The sequence below is a fragment of the Equus caballus genome, chromosome 2 (assembly GCF_041296265.1).
Source record: "Equus caballus isolate H_3958 breed thoroughbred chromosome 2, TB-T2T, whole genome shotgun sequence".
In the NCBI taxonomy this organism is placed as follows: domain Eukaryota; kingdom Metazoa; phylum Chordata; class Mammalia; order Perissodactyla; family Equidae; genus Equus; species Equus caballus.
This window is the reverse complement of record NC_091685.1, coordinates 118,165,190-118,181,112: the sequence shown is the minus strand read 5'-3', so window position 1 is coordinate 118,181,112 and position 15,923 is coordinate 118,165,190.

Here is a 15,923-nt window from a genome sequence, read left to right as displayed (position 1 = left end):
TAAAGTTGGATCATATCAAGCACCAGCAAGGGTTTTGGCAAGAGGGACTTTCGTTCACTGCTGGTGCAATGAAATCTCGTGGAGAGATTCTGAAGAGCAATTTGGCAGTTTCTTAGTGAAGTGATGCGTGTATATATCTTGCAATTGCATCTTTAGTATAAACTGAAAAACTCAAAACTCTTGCAAAGGTACACACTGTGCAACAATATTCGCTGCAGCGTTGTTTAGCGTAAACAGATGGAAATAGAAGGATGTCTGTGGCACAATAAGCTGCAAGTATTTTAAAAATCATGTATAGGACAACATTTTTTCTTTTGGAATAAACATATTTAAATAAATATACAGACAGTGGATTTGAAGTTGTATTAAAGAGAAGGCTAGGCTGCTATAATATAGGGACTCAAATAAACAGAGACTCAAATTAGGTCAACGTTTATTTCTGTCTTAAGTGAAAACTCAGCGGTAAGTAATCCCGTGCTGATGGGACGGCTGTGCTGTGGATACCTGGCTTCCAACATCCCTCCACATCCTCCTGGAGGTTAAGTATGCGCACCTTTCAGATGTAACACAACTCACAGGGCTTCTCCTCCTTCCAGAAAGACCCTTTAGCATGTCTATTGGTATTAAGCTGCTACAAATCTGACTGCCTGGAATGTGCTGTAATAATTGAATGATATCAGTAATGACTAACCAAGTGTAACTCAATTCCTCTCTATTTTCTTTCCTATGAAAACCAACATTAAAAAGACACAGGCTTTTTAATCCACAAAGCTTGGGAGCTGGCAAGGCAATTTTGTGTGCATTGACTCATTTCACTGAAATTGACAACATGAATGTGGAACATTCACAATGCAAACAATAGAAAAATTCTGCTTAAAGTTTCTAAAATTTAATATATTTCTTATTTTAAAAGTATCTTGGAATACTACTCCTCATGCTTGGCCAATCAATATATGCCTAATATATAAGACATTGATATATATGACATATGTATATATATTCATGCATCATATATATATACTTTTAAAAAATCATGAAATAACTATCTGTTAAAGAGCAACTCAGTAGGTGAATTACTAAATTTTTAGAACTGAATGACAAGGAAAACATTGTATGTCAAAATATGTGAAGTATAGTTAATGCTGCACTTGAGAAAAAAACAATATATTTCATACATTTTTCAGGTACCAAAAGTGATTGAAAAATATGAGATAAATGTTCATTTCGAGAAGACAGAATAAAAGTCTTCGTAAGACAGAACACAACTTGGGCAGAATTAAAAATCCACGTCACTACCATAGACAAACAGAAGTGAGCACGGAAATTCTCCTTCTAATGGAGGCAAAATTCTGTGCAGCTGGAGGCACAATTGCTGTTGTGTCATGGTGCTTGGCATCAAGTCTGCACCGACTCTATCAACTCGTCGATTAATCAGTCAATTGACTGACAACTGTATGTCTCATCAGTGAAGGACTCAGCAGGTTGGTGTTGCTTCACGTTCTGCCTCTGTCTGGGGGTTAAGCATCTTATTACTATGTCATAGGACATAACAAAGTGGGTAAAAAAAGAAGATATAGAAACTTAATGTCCTTGAGAAGCAGCTCAAAGAGAAGTGTTTACAAAAGTGTGAAACTTATTTATAGGACATCAATAATATTTGCCTGTATCACCGCATCTAATGTAATCAGTTTAGGTTATTTAATTCACTTGGTTTTTCTCTCTGAGGACAATATAAGAACACCTGGCGTTGACCCTGATTTTATCTCTGTTTGTGCCATGAATACCAGCACAAAATAGTTCCCTTTATTTTCTCTGTCAGGCTGTTTGTGATGAATGGGTTGCCTTGATCATATGATACAGACCTCGCTCCTCAATTTTCTCAGTCTATTGCTACCTCTGAACAAAACAGAGATTTATTGGTGACCCTCCAATCAGGCGAATAGAGCAATAAAATAAAGATGACTGATATAGACAAAAAGCCCAAAACAAACTCACAAACTTTTCTTTGATGCACCTCCTTCCAAATAGGGGGAAATTTCCTGATATTCTGCCTACTGGCGGCTCTGTAATGAATTTTCCTCTCAATAGAAGACTTCATCATAAAACGTGTTGGAATTACTTTTCTTCACTGAGGACTGAAGTGTGCTATTTTGCACGTTAGAATGGCGAGTTGTGCAAAAAGGAACAGGATCGCTGGCTTTTGTCCGCTGCAGCTTTCTTGACAAGGCAAAGTGCTCTAATAATACAAAGGTGCTGGGAAGCTGAAGTAGACTGCTGTGCGGGGCACAGACCATGTGGGCAGCCACTGGGGTGCAGTTCCCAGGTAGGTTTTGCCAAATCCTTTCAAGCTGGGCACAGCCTAAGGGTGTAGCCCGGAGTGGCAGGATGACCTGAATGTTCGCCAGGCTTCTCCTGTGAAGGCTGTCCTGCCACCCATGCTGAAAAGAGAAAGTGCTCAATGTGGGAAAGGATCTAGACAGTGTGATTTAGAGGGATAAACCTCTGTCTTTCACATAGATGTTGGGTAGATGCAAGAGAGAATGTGGACACTGAGACTTGTGGGTTCTGGTAATAGTCTTTCCATTTCCACAGGCAGAAACAACTCCTCCTCCCCCCTCCACACAGGCTGGAGCCCCTGAAGAGAGACGCGGCTTTAGTGGCCCCACACCTAGCCCTGTACTTATCTTACGATGGCACTTTAAGTGCTTATCTTGAATGTATTTGTGCCAAATGGAATAATGAGCAAATAAGTACATTTACTTGTACTTACTGTTGTTGAAAAATTAAGTTTTCTCCATGAGTGTTTTTTCCACACATCTGGAAATGTATTCACTGAAGATCCTTAGCTTTTCTTTAATATATGTTAATGACAGCTTATGACAATGCTTTCTATAATCTTTGCCTTCGAAAACTGAGGAAATGAACAGAACCTGAGCTCTTCCCAATGTCTCAGTGGGTTACAATCCAGGCTTGGGTGGGAGCAGGATGGGACAGCTAGAGGCCTGAGGTCAGACAGACCCCTGGCAGTGGAGTGAGTGTTGCTGTCAGCAAGCAGTGGGAGAAGCTTGGGCGAGGGGTCAGTGCAGATCAGTGAACAGCCACCGTGAGCAGCCTGCGGATGACAGAGAAGCCACATCCAGCTGACCTGACAGGAAGCAGGAGTTTGAAATCTAGGTAGATGAGACGGTGGCAGCAGACACAGAGAGGGATCAAGCACCCAGGTAAACTGGAGAATAGGCAGGATCTCAGAGGACCTGGAGCCTGGAACACAGGCCAGGCCATCCACTAACGTGCAGCATAAAACTAAACCCACAGCAAAAGGTGAGAACGGAACTAGAAAGTTAGGCGGCTTCTCAGATCCCTATTATGGAAATTTAGCACTAACTAAACCAAACCGTCCAGTTTAGAATTTGGAAGGTGCTGAAGCTGCAGGTAATAGTTTAAGAGTTGAAGCAGCAAAGGGTTAGAGTTGATAAGCCTATCACTCCATGGATGGACTTTATGAACATCAATGTCCTCAGCTTCCGTGGCAGAGCCATGTCCGGAGGGCCCGCCTTTCCTTCCTTCTTTCTCTCCTTCTTTCTTTCCCCTCTTCCTTCCACCCTTCCTTCCTCCCTCCCTCCCTTCCTTCTTTCTCTCTCTCTCTTTCTTTCTTTCATCACTTCTCTGTTCTCTATCAGCTAGCTATCTATAAGGTATTAACTATGTTTCACTGCTCCCAGAGTTCTCTCTCTATATATATTTTGAAATTTTGAGACCATTTTCAGGTTCTGAGAGAGTCTTCCCTCACTTGATTATTGTCAGCTGTCACTTATCCCTGAGCAGGTGTGTCTGTTTTGAGCTGTTGTTCCCTGTTTTCTAATTTGTGTCTGTTAATCTGTCATAGGCAGGAAAACCAGATAACCAAGCTCGGCTGGCCTGTCGCCAGGAGACACTTTGGGGATAGTTCAGTGGCTCTTCATGTATCCAGAGACCTCTTAATCTGGAAGACACAGTGATGACATCGTTACTTTTACAACGATGCAGGAGAATTTTCTTAAATGTGAAAAGAAATCTCAGAAAAATCATGCCCCAAATCTCTTGAATTTTGTTTACAGGTGAGTCTCTCAGTCTATCTCCAGATTTCATTAATATCTGCACTTTACCTTCCAAAGATATTCCTTTGATTCAATAGCAAACCCATGCCTTGATGTAATTCAAAATTAGTACAGGGAGAAAGACACAATTACTCTAACCTGAATATTTTTTCAAGAAAATTGTTTCCAATGTGTTTAACATCTAGGCTAATACTAAATTCATTACATCATTTATTTTTTTTAATTAATTAATTTTCTTTGTGAGGAAGATTGGCCCTGATCTAACATCTGTGGCCAATCTTCCTCTTTTTTTTTCCTCTCAAAAGCCGCCCAGTACATAGTTGTATATTCTAGTTGTAGGTCTTTCTGGCTCTGCGATGTGGGATGCCACCTCAGCATGGCCTGATGAATGGTGAAAGGTCCTTGCCCAGGATCTGAACCGGCGAACCCCATCTGCCAAAGCGGAGCGTGCGAACTTAATGACTCGGTCACGGGGCTGGCCGTCATTACATCATTTATTTACCTACAAAAGTTTTGCTTGATTGATGGTGAATCTGCAATGGATGTTATTTTGAAGTTTGGAATGATAACACAAAGTTATCCAAAAGGCATAATTTGTTGCTCGCATCCTGCAAGACTTTATGTTCGAGCCAAAAAGAATCAGACAAAAATAACACTGACAATGATGATTAGCAGGAATAGAAATATTAGCATAGGGAAGTATGAAATGAAGCAATTAAAACTGTATGGTAAACAGGTTTAAATCTTTCCCATCATTTTGTTTGCTTTTCCATTCTTTCCAGTTTTTTCACTCCTGTGTCCCATTTTGCTCTTAACTTGTTTTCTCCTTCCTTATCTTTTTACCTTTTTTTATTTTCAATTTTCCGTGTCTTCTTTCTTTCAAATAATACATTTCCTTTAAAAGTATTCTGTCTCTATTTTATCTTATCCCATTCTCTCTTTTTTATATTATGTTTTAGTGGTTTTTTGATTATATCTTTTCAAAAGCTTCATGAAGCATACAATAAAAAAACAGCAGCAATTCAAAGCTGAAAAATAATGTATTAAAATTGCTAGCCTCGAGGAGATATTTTGATGTAAATATGTCTTGCAAACTGACCTCAAAGTCAGCCAACTGGGCATTTTGCCTGGCTGAGGGCGGCAGCGATTTGAAGGGTGGGAGGGTTCTGTGGCTTTTTTCATCTGCAGGCACATGCTTGTGCTCTTTTAGCCCAGGGTTAGCAAGGAGAGGGGGTAGATATGAGACCATTAAGACTGGGCTGATGAAGTTGTTGGAAATTTGGTGATTTTTAAAAATGCATATTTATCTTCATCGAGTGATTTAACTTCTGTGAGTGACAGTAGTACCTTTAACAATTAACGTTCAGTTATAGGTCCATTTAAAGCCCCAGCATACCAATGCTGTTTGTACTTTTATAACCACCCTTATACCATCAGACAAACCTAAGATTCTTTTGTGGATCACAAAGAGCTTCAGTACCAAACATGCTGAAACCACTAAGTTCATTTGGATTGGAGAAAAAGTGGTCGGAGGTATTTCAGATGACTAAGGTCTGTGTCTAAGATCATTTCCTTCACATCCTCAGCAGGAAGGGCTTACCACCTTGTCTGTCCAAAATAACCATTCAGAAAATGTCAGAAATGCTGTGGATGCAGATGCTAGCAACAATAGCCCAAACTCTCTCCCACTCATTCTTATTCTCATCCTGGACACTCCCGTGCTCTCTCGTCTTCATAGCACTTGACACTCCATGTAAAGAAAATACATGTAGGCATGGCACACATGCGAAGAAGGCTATGGGAATGCCGTTCCCTCCTGCCTGGGCTTAGAGGACTGGGACCATAAAGACTTCTTTCCCAAGCCGATGTTAAAACATAAATCAAGCAGCAGCAGATCCTGTGCTGGCTCTGGCACTGAGCAGCTATGTGAACCTTAGCAAAGTCTTTTATCTGTTAGAGCACCACTTCTTACTTGTAAATGGAGAAGATTGTAACAGATAATTGAAAAAGTTCCTTCTAAATGTAACATTCTGTGATTCAGATGCAACAGAGAGAATGGCCAAATTAAAGCAAATGGTTACCTTATTTTTTTAAATTTCTAGAATCCTTTTTAAAAGTAAATTAGTATAGCCCCACTTCCTAAATGGTCACATTAGGAACCCTGCAGATCTGTCCCCAAGGAAATAACTATAATTAGTAAAAATTATTAAAAGCAACCAGTTGAAATCTCTAGAAATTGTCCTAAGCACATACAGCAAAAGAAAAGCCACTTATCTGTAAAAAAAATCTACGAAATCCTGGTAAGAGTGAGCGTCTGTGCGCCTGTGCTATGACCCACTCCTTCCTCCCTACCTGCTCTGGGTGAGTATGGCCAAAAAGATGAGGCTCCAGGGGTCCTCAGCTCCCAATCAAGGGATACAGTATCTCATGGAGAGGCAGGCCACCAGCATTTCTCTGTCCCTCCAACTCCAAGTTGGAGACGCAAAATTCTGAAAAAAAATGTGGTCAAGAGGTTGGGGGCTCCTTTCCTTCATTCCCTCCTCATGCGTAGAGTGGAGGCCCTACTCTGGGTGTGGGAGGCTGAGAATACTGCGAGTCTGATTGCCCTCAGCCCAGGTGTTTAAGAGAGTGGAGGCTCCACGCTGGAAAAGGGGAGTCTAGAAGACAAGCGTCAAAGGACACTATCAAGAAAGGGAAAAGACAACCCACGGAATGTGAGAAAATACTTGCAAATCATATTCTGTTAAGGGGCTAGTGCCCAGAATATATAAAGAACTCTTACAACTCAATACAAAAAGACAATACAATTCAAAAATGGGCAAACAATCTGAATAGATATGTCTCCAAAGAAGATATACAAATGGTCAATAAGCACATGAAAACAGTCTCAACATCATTAGCCATCAGAGAAATGCAAATCATAACTGTATACACAGCACACAGATAACAGCAATTGTTTGTAAGAATGTGGGGAGATTGGAACCCTCCTACACCTCTGGTGGGAATGTAAAATTGTGCAGCCACTTTGGAAAACTGTCTGGCAGTTCTTTACAAGTTTAAAAATAGAATTACCATATGACCCAGCAATTCCATTTTTAGATATATATCCAAGACAAATGAAAACATATGTCAACACAAAAACTTGTACAGAAATGTTCTCAGCAGCATTATTCATAATAACCAAAAAGTGGAAACAACTCAAATGTTTATCAACCGATAAATGGATAAACAAGCTGTGGTATGTTGATACACTGAAATATTATCCTCGATGAAAAGAAGTTCATCAATAAAAAGAAATGAAGTTTTGATATACACTATGCTACAACATGGCTGAGCCTTGAAAACATTATGCTAAGTGCAGGAAGCCCATCACAAAACACCAAATATATCATTTTATAGAATGCCCAGAATAGCCAAATCTAGACCCAGAAGGAAGGTTGCCTCGGGCTGAGGGAGCTGAATGAGGATGACATGGGGAGTGACTGCTAATACACGGTTTCATTCGGGGTGATGAAAATATTCTAAAATTGATTGTTGTTATGGTTCTACAACTATGTGAATATACTAAAAACCATTGAATTTAACACGTTAGGAAATGAATGTACACATTGAATTGTACACCTTAAGTGGTATGTGTACACATACACATAAGTAAGGTATGTGAGTTATACCTTAATAAAACTTTCATAAAAAATGTAAATTTGTACTTTGACTAATGTGCTGTAATTGTATATTTTTCCATTTTGCTATTTTACTCTGTACTTAGTTTATAATAATTACCATGCAAAATTTTTATTTAGTTGAAATTATCAATGGTTTTCTTGTTGGCTTTTGTGTGTTGTATCTTACTTTAAAAAGGAGTTCCTTAAAGCAGGGTTGGATTAAAGTTCTCCCATTTTTTATTGTAGTACTTTTATGAGTTTTGTGTTTGTTTAAACTTGGAATCTATCTGAAATTATTTTTTAAAACGCCTTTTCTCCCTGATTGATTATCATATACTAAATATTGACACTTATTTAGGACACTTATTTAGGACTGAAAACTCTCCATCTAATCGTGAAACTATAGCATATTCTGTTACTGACTGTAGCTACCAAATGTGTTTTAATAGTTGGTAATAATTGTCATAAATTACCCCATTTCAAAGGTTTCAGAATTTTTGTGACTTTTCTTAAACGTTTATTTTCATTGTAAAGTTTTTAATTGGTTAATCTAGTTTCAAAAAATGGATATTGAATATTCTGTCATTATTTTTATGGGAATCATAAACAAATGAGTAGATTAACAGCTTAGATGTCTTTAAAATATTGAGAGTTCATATGTATTAAATATTGAAGTTTTCTATGTCTCTTGGAGTTTTAAAGTTATCTTCTTATGGGATTGGCATATTCCTACTTAAATTTATTTCCAATTTTCTTTTGTTTTGGTGGCTTGTAAATGCAGTTTCTCCTCATTTTTTCTGTGCAGTTATTTGTAACCAGAAAACCTTGACTTTATATTAATTCAATAACTAGATAACCTGTCTTTTCTATTTTTCTAGTTGATTCTCTTGGATTTTCTAGTTATCAAAATAATAAAAAAATTTTTCTTCTGTTCAATTTTTACACTTCTTTTTCGTTTCACTTCTCTAGTTGTATTGGCTGGTACTTCCAGAAAAATATTTTTAAATATACTGATGAAGATGATGCAATCTTGTGTTGTACTTTAATGAGAATGCTTTCAGTGTTCATCCAGTAAGTGTAGTATCAACCTGTTTTAAAGACATATATTTTATTTCATCGGGGAAGTATCCACCTGTATCACAATTTCATCGAGAAACTCAAACAGGAATCAAGATAATTGCATTTTATCCGTGTTTTTGACATCAAGAGGGCCGGCCATATGTTCTTTTTCCTTTGAGATATTTTTATCAGTTGTAGGCAACAGATATCACTGTAAGTAGTTTATAGCTAGTTTAAGCAAAAGGATTTCACACCTGATATTGCATGGCTTTCGAAATCTTTTAAAGAGCTGGATAACTGGCTTTAGGTTAGGCTTCCAAGTACAGCTCCCAGACCTCAGTATCACACTCGCCACCCTTGGCTGGAAAGCAGCTGCCATTGCCATTCAACTGAGATTGGCTCAGGAAGCTGGTGCCCACGGGTCCACCAAGCTCTACCTTGATGCGTATCACAAAGTGGGTCCTCAACCCCTGTCTCCTTTCCCACTTAACTCTGTTCCAAATTCAACCCTCAGTCTATTTGTGTGTCTGATTGGCAGAACCTAAATCACACCCAGCTTCCCGGATTCAAGTGCAGGTTTGGGACTGCCAGCCTCTGAAGTACGAGGAAAGCACACACCAAGGGCGCCCACATGGCTATTGAGAGCGACAGTCTACAAAACCTGCCGCACTATTGATGTAGTGAACTAGTTGAAGAGAGCTTGTAATATTGGAACAGCTTTTTGTTTCTAGAATGAATTCAAGTTCATATTATCTTTCTAATATCCTGGTTAAATCTGTAGGCCAGTGTTTTGTATCAATGTTATTAAATGTGATTGGTTTAACTTTTTCTTTCTTTGCTGTTTTTTCCAGTTTTGTGATCTGTGACGTATTGAATTCACAGCATTTGGAAGCTCCACTTTCTCGCATGCTCTGGAACATTTTAGATAATCAGGGTTGTTATTCCTTGAAACTGCGATCGACTGACTTGTGAACTGTCTGGTCTCTATCATTTCTGCAGAGCAGCTCTGCAATTTTTCTCATTCCAGAAATGTTAGACAATGTTTTGTACATTCATTCCTTTTGCGGTCAATTTTAGAAATTATTATTTTCCTAGAAAAGCACCTATTTTTTCCAGGTTGTCAAATTTAATTGCATTTATTTGAGCAAACTATGTTATGATTTCAATTTCTTCTCCATCTGCAAGAATTCCCCCGTATTTATGTCTTTTTGTGTTTTTGCATCTATGCTCTTTTTTTCTCAGATTAGATGTGGGCTTAATTATTTTACTGCTTGCTTGTTGTTTTTTCAGACATACCTCTGGAATTGATTTATTAATTTTTCTTTGTTCCCCAAATTCATTGTTTTCTGTTTTTATTTTTATTCATTCTTTCTGTTTCTTTTAATTTTTCAAATTTTTTTGTGTTGAATAATTAATTCATGCAGCAACTTTCTTTTCTACTAAAATCAGAATTTAAATCCATAGATTTCTCCTCTATACATTATTATTTTTTTCATATTTTCTACTTTCCAGATAGTTGGCTATTTCAGTTATTTTATTTTTGAACCAAAATAAAAAAATCATGTCCAAGTAGTAGATATTTTTGGTACGTTCCTTTTTTTTTTTTTTAAAGATTGGCACCTGAGCTAACAACTGTTGCCAATCTTCTTTTTTTTTTTTCTTTTCTGCCTTCTTTCCCCAAATCCCCCCAGTACGTAGTTGTATATTTCAGTTGCGGGTCCTTCTAGTTGTGGCATGTGGGATGCTGCCTCAGCATGGCCTGACAAATGGTGCCAGGTCTGTGTCAAGGATCTGAACCAGTGAAACCCTGGGCCACCCAAGTGGAGTGTGCAAACTTAACCACTCGGCCATGGGGTCGGTCCCTTATATTTTCCTTTTATGATTTCCTATTTGTATTAACTTGTGATCAGATGATTTTATCTCATGATTTTATCTTTTCATAATATATCGAAATTTCCTTTGTAGAGTAATATAAAGTCAGATTTTAAAATATTACATAAGGTCCTTGAAAGAAAGACATGTTCTTTGTTTTCAGAATATGGAGATTAATACGTCTTTTTGATCCACTTTGTTATATTATTTAGATTTTCTGCTTGCTCGTCTTTAAAAATCTATTAGATTCTTTAGAGGCTGAGAAAGGTAAGTTAAAATCTCCTGTTATCATTAATCCTTTGTCTAATCCACGTTGCTTTTCCTAAAGTATTTGGTTTATACATTGAGACCCATTTAATCAGATGTATAATGTAACAATTTTTGTGAATTTTACCGTTTATCATTAATGAAGTTATTTGTCTCATATAGTGCTTTTGCTTCAATTGTTACCTTCTACAATTTCTACCTTGGCCAATATTAATATTTCAATTCTTTCTTTTCATTGCATTTTATTTCATCTTTTCTGTTTTCTTCACTCTGATGCTCTTGTTTGTTTTCAGTTCTCTTAGCAATTGTTTAATACAGGATAAAACTATCTTTGAATGTTTATAAATGTTTTTTCTCTTTTGTTCCTATTTATGCACATTTCATTAGAATTAACAGAGAGAAACCTGATTTCATTCCTCCATTCTAACTCAGAAATCTAAACCTCATAATTTTTACGATGCATAGCATATCATATTATAGATGTTCAGAATTTAGTTAAAATATGCCTAATATATAGGTTATTTCTAGTTTGTCAGTATTATAGGTAATACTGGATAGAATACCACTGTATTTTGGTGCAATTGTACAAATATTTCTGTAGAATGGAAACCCAGAAGGACTAGAAAATATTTATACCAGTATATGCTCTACCAACAGTATATGAGGAAAGTTGTTTCCCCATAGTCTAATCAACAGTTAATATTTTCAATATTTTAGGTCATATTTTACCATTTTGATAAGTATAAATATGTTTGTTTATATCTCTAGTTCTCTTCTAGGTAGCATATGTGTGTGTATTAGTTTTGTTGTCTGTTTTTATTTTCTTTATTTTTTTGTGAAAGAGATTGGCCCTGAGCTAGCATCTGTTGCCAATCTTCCTCTTTTTCTTGCTTGAGGAATATTGTCGCTGAGCTAACATCTGTGCCAATCTTCCTCTATTTTATGTGGGATGCCACCACAGCATGGCTTGATGAGTGGTGCTTGGCTACGCCTCGGATCTGAACCTGCGAACTCTGTGCTGCTGAAGGAGAGTGGGCAAACTTAACCACTATGCTACCAGGCCAGCCCCTGTTTTTATTTTTTATGTGAATATTTCTTTTCCTTATTAATTTGTAGAAACACTTTACATATTCTGGCTACTCCCTCTATGTTACAGCATGTTACACATGCTGTGGTGAGTAGTGTCTCCTTGTCTGTCATTTGTATTTTAACTTTTTAGGGATTCTTGACATACAATTTTAGTTGGTATGTAATCAAGCCTGTGAGCGTTTTTTTTTTAGGGGGGAGGCGGTTTTTGTTTATGATTTTCTTGATAATGTGATTATTGTCAAGAGGCACCAGGTGTCCAGGTGGTCAATTAAGACAATGAGGCAAACTGAAAGTAGCAATTAAGGCTTTCTTCACTTACTAAGAGAAAAGTACAGGCTCCATGTTCTATTTTCCCCCATGGAATGGCACCAGGTGCCTGTGCCTGACCTGCAGGTAGAGGAAGAGGAAGAGGAAGCCCTGAACTGAAGACTCCTGCCATTTTATGGACCCGAGTCCTGCGGGAGGGAGAGGGGGAAGGGCCAGGAGTGGACAGTCCTGAGTCATAGCTGAGAAAGTTGTCCTCAAGGACACTAACCCCCCACTAGGAAGTCTCAGTGTGGACACCTTCCCGCATACCAGCCCCCACTCAGGAGGCCTCTGAATGGAGGCACTCGGGCTGGGAATGCAGATGTGTGTGTGAGCACGGCCAAGCGGGTGATCTGGCGGAGTGGTCAAGGGGCTGAGGGGCTGAGGCCTTGAGTCCCTGACCTCAACTCCCCTCAGAGACAGCAACACAATCACTGGGCACCGGGTTCGAACCAGGGATTAGTGCAGCCCGAAGGCCGGCCCGGGAAAACTTTTGTCATTACCTATGGTGAGGCCTGAAAGAGCGCACTAGGATTTTGGCTTGGAGCCAGACTCCTTGATTATAAATAAAAACTACTTGAAAGTGTGTGTAAACATTTAGCTCTTTACACTTTCTGGAATTAATGTTCTTGTGTTAAGTAGAGATCTACCATATATTATTAAATTTAAGACTTTATGTATTATAAAGTTATTATTTTAGTTTACATGCCTCTAAAAAAGAAAAAATGCTTCCAATTTAACTATAACTGACCCTCCACTAACTGTAAGATACAGACTAATTTCAGAAATGATAAAATATGAAAAAAAGTGTCTTAGAATCAATGAAATGTAGTAACTTTACTTATTTTGTTACAAATTGATAACCAATGGTCTAACAATAATTGAATACCTCATGCTTTTCTCACTGGTTTGAAATTTTTTAAAAAAAATGATATCTCCACATAAATATAGGTTGTGCTGGACCCTCCATTTTTTCCTACTAATCTTTCCATCTATTATCATGCTAACAACACACAATTTTAACTCCATATTTATTTTATTTTTTTTGTACTGCATAATGTCCCTTCTTATTCTTTTTTCAAAATCCCATGAACTTTTCTTGCATATTTTTTGTTACATATGAAGTTTAAAAGTATTTTGTCAAGTTTTATGGAAAGAAATATTAGTGCTGATTATTATGTCACTGAATTTACAAATAAGTTGGGATAAAATTGACATCAGTACAATATCAAATTTTCCCAAAGATATTTAAATTGTTCCAATTTTTCACACCTACAGACAATGCATATTTAAAATTGGGTAAACTAAAACTTTGTATTTAGGTTAAATTTATGAAAGTGAAACTAAGTCAAAAGATACGTAATTTTAAGTTTTTATACCTATTGTCAAATTTTATTCCAAGAATTGAATTAATTTAATTTCCCATCCATAGTGTACAGGGATGAGTTTGTCTTTCCACACCCTCATTAACACTGAATAAAATTTTAAAATATTTTATACTAACTTTATAGTTATAAAATATCTTATCGTAGTTGTATCTGCATTTCCCTAATTATATGCAAAATGGAGCAGCTTTTTATATTCATATTCTTATAGTAAAATATCCATTTTACCAATTTTGGTATTCATTACTAATTCTTTCTGTTCCCCCAGCTGATCAACATTTTATTAATATGCAGCTTTATTTTCACTTGAGTAGGAAAACCCTTAAAGGTTTCCATTATTTCACATATCAAATTTGTTATTCCACCCTCATTTTCATATTCTGGTAGCTATTGATTTTTTCCCCTTGAAAATTTTAACGTCATTGACCGAGATGGAAAAATAAAACTTTTTAAAGTAAATTGTGAATACCTTTTCTTTTGGCCAAGTTTGTCTCAACCATGACTGCTGGATATTCCTGAGCAGAGGGCTGAACTCCCACTTTATAAATACACACAGCTAAAGGCTTGGCTGGTCACCCAACAATATAGCATGTTCACCTGGAAATAATTTTCTCTTTTCACATACTCCACAGAACTTTTCCAAAGCACAACTTATTACCATCAATACCAATCCATTACCCTTCCCATTACAGCATTTGACCTTGAAATCATATATCCTGGATTTTGTTTCTTCATGTTGTTGAAATCCATTCTAATCACTTTTCAACTTATCAATCTTTTTCCCCATTATAACAATGTTTGTTCAGTGCCCTTTTAAGAATAGTCAGTAAAACTAATATAGCCTCCAGCTATGTAGACCCTAAGGGCTGAACTCCTGGACAGCCCCTGAGAGAGGAGGGATTGATCCATACCACAGCCATCTCAGATTGCTCTACAACAATTGGTGTGTCTCTGACCTAGGCCTCACCCACAGTCAACTGGAAGTCCCTGCTGATGGAGTGGAGAAGGATGAGAGAGTGGAGGATAAAATGACTTGGTGAGTGCCACGGAGAGAGCAGCAGCATCACAAAGGTATAACCCTGCAGTGCAACAGGGTCAGGTGGGAGTTGTGCTTGTATAGCCAATGGGTGGCCCCTAGGACACTGCTGTAAATTTAGAGGTAGCCGATAACCTTAGGTCTTACCCCAAAGCAGTCATTGACAGCCAAGACAAAATTACTGTAGTAGAGTAAGTACACCAAAATTCATCTCCACTGTCAGAGAAGATCAGGTTGTTAATATCCCTCAACACCAACAGGACTCCAATCCAGGAGGCTGAGCAGGTCTCTAATATGTGGTAGCTCCATGATTATGGCCACACTCCTCGTTTTATATTCCTTCTTACCTGAGGGCGCCTTACCTAATTGCAGGCTGTTGTCTTTTCTGTTGAGTTTTACTTCATTCTGTGGAAATATTCAAACGGATGAAGACTTTTATGTAATATTTTCCTTTTAACTCAGTATACCTCCCCAACATAGGGTCTAAGATGAAGCCTACACTTGATGCTATACAAAACTAATTTCTAGTGGACATTCAGTCTCTGCAACACAGATAGAAAGCAGAGTCCTTGAGATTGTTTTAACATATGTTAAAAATGAATAGAAATGGGAAATAAGAACACAGTGGTGGGTAATCCAAGAAGGAGATATCTCAGGGCAATGAATACAACGATGCCAACAAGGAATACCATCTGCCTTACTCTATCCAGCAGCCTACCAAAGTACCAGAAGGGTTGTGAACTACTTATAGAAGGAGTCTACTATTTCAGCAACTGTTAAGCATGTTCCAAGAGACTTGATAAGAAGCTTCATAAAAAACATACAAAACACCCGTGCTCACACTAAAGCATAAAAACAGATCCAAGAAGCTCACCAACTAGAGGCAAAGCAAGAAGGGGTGGAGGGGCTACTTAGAAGACTTGGGGACAGTCTCAGGGGACTTATCACTGCTTGTTATTTTGTCTGTGGTACCGAATGTCTTAATTTCAAGTTCCTGTGCCTGTGCATAGTGAGCCAATTGCTGAGAGGCACAGGGTTCTTGGAGGTAAGGAAAGGCTCATTGAATTGGCCAAAATGAGAAGGCGGGAGGACAGGTTCTCTCAAATCTGCCTTAACAAAAGAAGAAAGCAGGGGGTCTTTATAGAGCTAA